Source organism: Staurois parvus, unplaced genomic scaffold (genome assembly GCF_062004578.1).
Source record: "Staurois parvus isolate SC_StPar_1 unplaced genomic scaffold, SC_StPar_1.0 ptg001534l, whole genome shotgun sequence".
Taxonomy (NCBI): Eukaryota; Metazoa; Chordata; class Amphibia; order Anura; family Ranidae; genus Staurois; species Staurois parvus.
Window position 1 is genome coordinate 293043 of NW_028319330.1, and position 6958 is coordinate 300000.

Genomic DNA, 6958 nt, shown 5'->3' on the forward strand with positions numbered 1-6958 from the left:
GCATTCACTATATCCGCTCTCCCCGGACCCTGCATTCACTATATCCGCTCTCCCCGGAACCTGCATTCAGTATAGCTGGGCTCCCCGGACCCTGCATTCCCTATATCCACTCTCCCCAGACCCCGCATTCACTATATCAGCTCTCCCCAGACTCTGCATTCACTTTATCCACTCTCCCCGGACGCCGCATTCACTATATCTGCTCTCCCCAGACCCCGCATTCACTATATCCACTCTCCCGGACCCTGCATTCACTATATCCGCTCTCCCCGGACCCTGCATTCACTATATCCGTTCTCCCCGGACCCAGCATTCACTATATCCTCTCTCCCCGGACCCCGCATTCACTATATCTGGTCTCCCCGGACCATGCATTCACTATATCATTTCTCCCCAGACCCTGCATTCACTATATCCGCTCTCCCCGGACCCCACATTCATTATATCCGCTCTCTCCGGACCCCGCATTCACTATATCCGCTCTCCCCGGACCCTGCATTCACTATATCCGCTCTCCCCGGACCCCGCATTCATTATATCCGCTCTCCCCGGACCCTGCATTCACTATATCCGCTCTCCCCGGACCCCGCATTCACTATATCCGCTCTCCCCGGGCCCCGCATTCACCATGTCCGCTCTCCCCGGACCCTGCATTCACTATATCCGCTCTCCCCGGACCCCGCATTCACTATATCCGCTCTCCCCGGACCCCGCATTCACTATATCTGCTCTCCCCGGACCCTGCATTCACTATATCCGCTCTCTCCGGACCCCGCATTCACTATATCCGCTCTCCCCTGGCCCGGCATTCACTATATCCGCTCATCGTGTCTCTTTCACGAGGCTGAATCGGTATGTACCAACCAAGTCCTCTGGATCTCACTTCATATGGTGCTCCGCAAACAGGTCGTATAATGTCCATGTATCTCACTTAGTCCAAGAAACGCGTCGAGAAGCTCCCCATCAACCAAGACGTTAGGAATGAACATTTGTATCAGAGAATATGATGATGGATGGCCACAAGGCTTAAAACTGACGATGATGCTGAGGAAATTCAACCCCTTGACGCCGGCGTAACACAAATATGCGGCCTCACAGACCTGGGCTTTTTTTCCGTGGGGCCGCATATTTGCGTACCCGTCTTTCTGCTGGTGTCACTGAGAGCCCCGGGTCCCATTTTAACGATCGGAACCCAGGACTCCTGATTCTGGGTCACATGATCGCTGTGATAGCCTATGATTGGCTATCACAGTGATCAGTCACTGTACAGACCGGCCCCCTTGTTTTTTTTTCTCTCTCTAAGAATGGAGGAGAGAGATACATTGTATATCTCTTAACTCCCGGCATAGCGGGGAATAAAAATGTTTGTAAAAAAAAGATAAATAAATATTAAAAAATAAAATAAAAAATAAAGAAAAAATACCTAGATCAAGGTTGGATCTAGTTCAGTGCCAGGGTTAGTGTTTGGGTCAAGGTCGAGGTGAAAAGGTCAGGATTTAAAAAAAATTGGTGTCAGTGTGTTTTAGGTAAAAAATTAAACAAAAAATGCGCACTATGATTTCTGGGCTGTACTCCGGGTACAAACAACAAATAACATACACATATACGGTATCGCTGCGATCGTCAAGAGCTGGAAAATTTATTTTGAGTTGTTCTTTGGTGGTCAGTTATGGTAGTGACAAGAAACACACAGCTAAAGTACAATAAAGGATTTTTTTTTACTGTTTTGGGCCAGTTTTCCTTTGATAATAAAAAAAAATCAGGAGATATCCATTACCATTTACCACCAAATGAAAGCCCAATTTGTCCTGGAAAAAACGCGGTATAATCCACCCGGATGTACAAAGTAGTTGCGATGATACGGACGGTTTTACTAACACATGTCAATGTTGCAAAATTGTGCTTAGGCATTTAGATTTGTTTTACCCTCAGGAGTGACGGGGTTAAATATCAGATTCAAATGTAATAAATACAAATTTCATTGAGAAAATATATTTATGTATTGAGAAGTAAGGTACTTAAAAAGTCTCAATACAAATAGATGTTGCTTTTCTTCTTTTATATTTATGGGTATTTTATGGTGTAGTTAAAGTGGTTGTAAAGGCTGAAGGTTTTTTTTTTACCCTAATGCATTCTATGCATGAAGGTAGAAACCCCCCCAGCCCCCGCAATACTTACCTGAGCCACGTCTCAATCCAGCGCTGTGTATGTAGGAAATCGTGGATGTCTGGTCACCCTACCCTATTGTCCTCTTTGGCCCCAAACCTGGGATGTCTGGTCACTCTTTGACCCCTAATTCACCAAAGTATGTAGGAAACAGGGGGTGTCAGGTCACCTTACCCTATTGTCCTCTTTGGCCCCAAACCTGGGACGTCTGGTCACTCTTGCCTATTGTCCTCTTTGACCCCTAATTCACCAAAGTATGTAGGAAACAGGGGGGGTCTGGTCACCTTACCCTATTGTCCTCTTTGACCCCAAACCTGGGACGTCTGGTCACTCTTGCCTATTGTCCTCTTTGACCCCTAATTCACCAAAGTATGTAGGAAACAGGAGGCGTCTGGTCACCTTACCCTATTGTCCTGTTTAGCCCCTAATTCACTAATGTATATAGGAAACCGTGAATGTCTGCTCACCCTACCCCCTTGTCCTCTGTCCCAAACCTGGGACATGTGATCACCCTTCCTATTGTCCTCTTTACCCCTAATTCACCAAAGTATATAGGAAACTGGAGACACCTGGTCACCTTAACCTATTGTCCGCTTTGGCCCCAGTTCACCAATGCATATAGGAAACCAGGGATGTCTGGTCACTCTACCCTATTGTCCATTTTGGTTCCCAATTCACCAAATTATGTAGGAAACCGGGGACATCTGGTCACCTTACCCTATCGTCCTATTTTGCCCCTAATTCATCAATGTATATAGAAAACCTGGGACCTCTGGCCACCCTACCCTATTGTCTTCTTTGGCCCCAAACCTGGGACGACTGGTCACCCTACCCTATTGTCCGTTTTGGCCACTAATTCACTAAAGTATATAGGAAACCGGGAACGTCTGGTCACCTTACCCTATTGTCCTATTTGTCCCCTAATTCACCAACGTATATAAAAAAAACCTGGGACCTCTGGTCACCCTACTCTATTGTCTTCTTTGGCCCCAAACCTGGGACGTCTGGTCACCCTACCCTATTGCTCGCTTTGGTCACTAATTCACTATAGTATATAGAAAGCCTGGGGCGTCTTCTCACTATCCTATTGGCCTCTTTGTCCCTAAACCTGGTTTGTCTGATCACCCTACCCTATTGTCCGCTTTGGCCCCTAATTCACCAATGTATATAGGAACCTGGGGATGTCTGGTCACCCTACCCTATTGTCCTGTTTGGCCTCTTTGTCCCCAAATCTGGAATATCTGGTCACCTTACCCTATTGTTCTCTTTGGCCACTAATTCACTAAAGTAGGAAACTGGGGATGTCTAGTCACCTTACCCTATTGTCCGCTCTGGCCATAAATTCACCATATTATATAGGAAGCCTGGGGCGTCTTGTCACTCTATCCTATTGTCCTCCTTGTCCTCTTTTTCCCCAAACCTGGTTTGTCTGATCCCCCTACCCTATTGTCCTGTTTGGCCTCTTTGTCCCCAGATCTGGGATGTCTGGTCACCCTACTCTATTGTCCTCTTTGGCCACTAATTCACTAAAATATATAGGAAACCCAGGACTTCTGGTCACCTTACCCTATTGTCCGCTGTGGCCATAAATTCACCATATTATATAGGAAGCCTGGGGCGTCTTGTCACTCTATCCTATTGTCCTTTTTGTCCCCAAACCTGGTTCATCTGATCCCCCTACCCTATTGTCCTGTTTGGCCTCTTTGTCCCCAGATCTGGGATGTCTGATCAACCATACCCTATTGTCCTCTTTGGCCCCTAATTCAGCAGAGTTCTGGTCAATAGTACGCATGGTAAGAAACAAACTGACACAGAAGGGCAGACCCTAGAGAGCTAACTGATACCCAAATCATTGGCAATAGGCCTACTCTTGATAATTCCATCACCGCTTCATTTGCAACATTTGTAACAGAAAAGGAAGAAGCCAACTGTCTTCCCTACAATATACCAACCAACCTGTTTTCTAGTTTAATGCAATCTGCGTAGACAGTTGCATTTGACCTTTTAACGTATTTAGTGAAACACACTCAAGCGATAAAAAAAGGAATTAGCTAGCTGAAAATAACTTTACCTGTCATAATTTGATGAGTCAGGATAAATACGAACTGGGTAATTCCCAAGCACAAACCTGCTCGTCTTCTTTAAAGTCAATGGGCCAAAGAGCACTGCAGGAATTCAAGATATACACAGCACCCAGACGCATTCATGTTTGAAATGTATGTCATGCCGCAGCATTTATTACAGGAAAAAGTCTGTGCATTTTTAAAGTTGTAGACTCTGCAGACCATTGAGGCCAAACGCAAGACATCTTCAGCACAAGATCAAACCTGGATGTCCCCAGTCACGCTGTGTCTCTGCGATTCTCGTGGAACTAGCCCCATGCACACTAAGGCTAGGTTCACATACATGCGGTGCGGTACATCCCATGTGATTCGCACAGGAACCGCACCGCATTCCTGTGCAAATCACATGCGATTTGTGTGCTCACATGCAGGGGCGGACTGACAACTCATGGGGCCTCCGGGCAATAGGGGATCATGGGGCCCCTGTGTCCTTGCCCACACTTGAAGCACACCCAAAAAAGCCTATTAAAAAGGTACCAGGGGCATTTTATGGGGCCCCCTACTGATCCCGGGCCCTCGGGCAGTGCCCGAGTGCTCGAATGGTCACTCCGCCCCTGCTCACATGTGATTATGTATGGCTCAAACCCGCACCAAAAAGGCGCAGGACCCTTTTTTAGGTCCGCACTAGAATCGGAATGCATGGGTATTCACACCTATGCGATCCAATTCTGCACATCGCACCGCGTTTTGCAGACCGCTTTTGGCGTGTTGTAACTTAACATACACACCCGCATCGGTTCGCATGAACGGGCTGCGATTCTGATGCGGTGCGGAATTCGCAAATCTAGCTGCATGGCTGCTCGCTGCATCTGTTGGCACATAAGGCTGGGTTCACACTGATGCGAATTCCGGACCGCATGAGTGTGAACCCAGCCTTATGTGCCAACAGCTGCAGCGAGCAGCCATGCAGCTAGATTTGTACCCCCTACAATTCGATGGCCAGCGACACCCTTGTGCATATGTTACCACTCGTATGAACGGTGGATTGAGAATGGAGCATTTGACCGTCTCTGGGCTCAGACACGTTGCGTCCAGGGCTGGCACTTCTGGACGCGTTCAAACTAGAAACAGCTATTGGTCCAGTTTGTAAGCTGCTGCATGCAGATACAGGGGTTTAGCCACATCTGACCGCAGTCGCATAGTCGCCTATGTGAATGAGGCCTCAGGGCTCTTTCACACTGGTGGCTAGGGGGTGATAAAAAAGGCATCTGAGTTGCGATTTTACTGCGAGTTCTAACATCACTGCCTGACAGGGCTGTACATATGATGCGGCATATTTAACTCAGGCTGTAGAGCTTAATAGGTGGTGCCACCTGTCAAACTTGGCCATGTGTTCAATGGGGTCGGACCGCATCCGGGAATGAAACACGATTTGTGTGCGGTCCGATTGGAGCCATACATACACACCCGCAGCGGTTCGCATGAACGGGGTGTGATTCTAATGCAGTGCGGAAGTGTGAAACCGGGCTTATACTGGCTTTTGAAATTTACAAATGCTGGAGTTTAGAAGTTGGCACTGGGAATCATTTTTGGAAAGATATATAGTGCAATTTATATACAGGTCTATAGATCAGACCAAAATGAGGGACAAATGAGGATGAAAGAGGGACAGAGGGACTTTGTTTCAAATCAGGGACAGTCCCTCGAAATTAGGGACAGTTGGGAGCTATGCAAAAGGGGCCTGAAGTTGCTCTTTAAAGTAGCTTGATTGCACATTCAATGCATTAAAGTAATGAAAAGGTCCCAGTACTTTTACTATCTGATCTTTGTCCCCAAATACTTGTCCTTGTCAGAGCTTCCAAGTCCAGAAACCATCAGCCCCGCTTCCTGCACTTTTTGGATCCTCTGCAGATATTGAGGGAAGCAAAGCGGTAGGCTGCTGGGAAGAAGAGTGCAGGGGCCTGGCTCATCAATAGATGCACACAGCTCGGCTCCGGAATCAGCTTGGTTCTCTTTAACGCACGACTAGTTAATGTAAGGTGACCAGATTTTTTAAATGAAATCTGGGGACACCCTACTAGCATGCAATGAGTGCTACACCAAATGTGGGGTGGGGCCAGGTTGTGCTAACAGTGGGAGGGGCTTAAAGGGGTGTGGTATAATTATTCCTGAGCCTACTTGGCTGTGGGTTAAGGCTCACGTGTGCACTGCAGGTCACTGTAAGGGGCAAGCCAGCAAATAATCCATAGCCCTACCTCGCGCAGCGAAGTCTGCACAAGCTGAGGGGAGGGGCTGGGAAGACCATATAATATTGGTGCCGTCAAGAGCGGATATAGTGAATGCGGGGTCCGGGAAGAGCGGATATAGTGAATGCGGGGTCCGGGGAGGGCGGATATAGTGAATGCGGGGTCCGGGGAGGGCGGATATAGTGAATGCGGGGTCCGGGGAGAGGGGATATAGTGAATGCGGGGCCCGGGGAGAGCGGATATAGTGAATGTGGGGTCCGGGGAGAGCGGATATAGTGAATGCGGGGTCCGGGGAGAGCGGATATAGTGAATGCGGGGTCCGGGGAGAGCGGATATAGTGAATGCGGGGTCCGGGGAGAGCGGATTTAGTGAATGCGGGGTCCGGGGAGAGCGGATATAGTGAATGCGGGGTCCGGGGAGAGCGGATATAGTGAATGCGGGGTCCGGGGAGAGCGGATATAGTGAATGCGGGGTCCGGGGAGA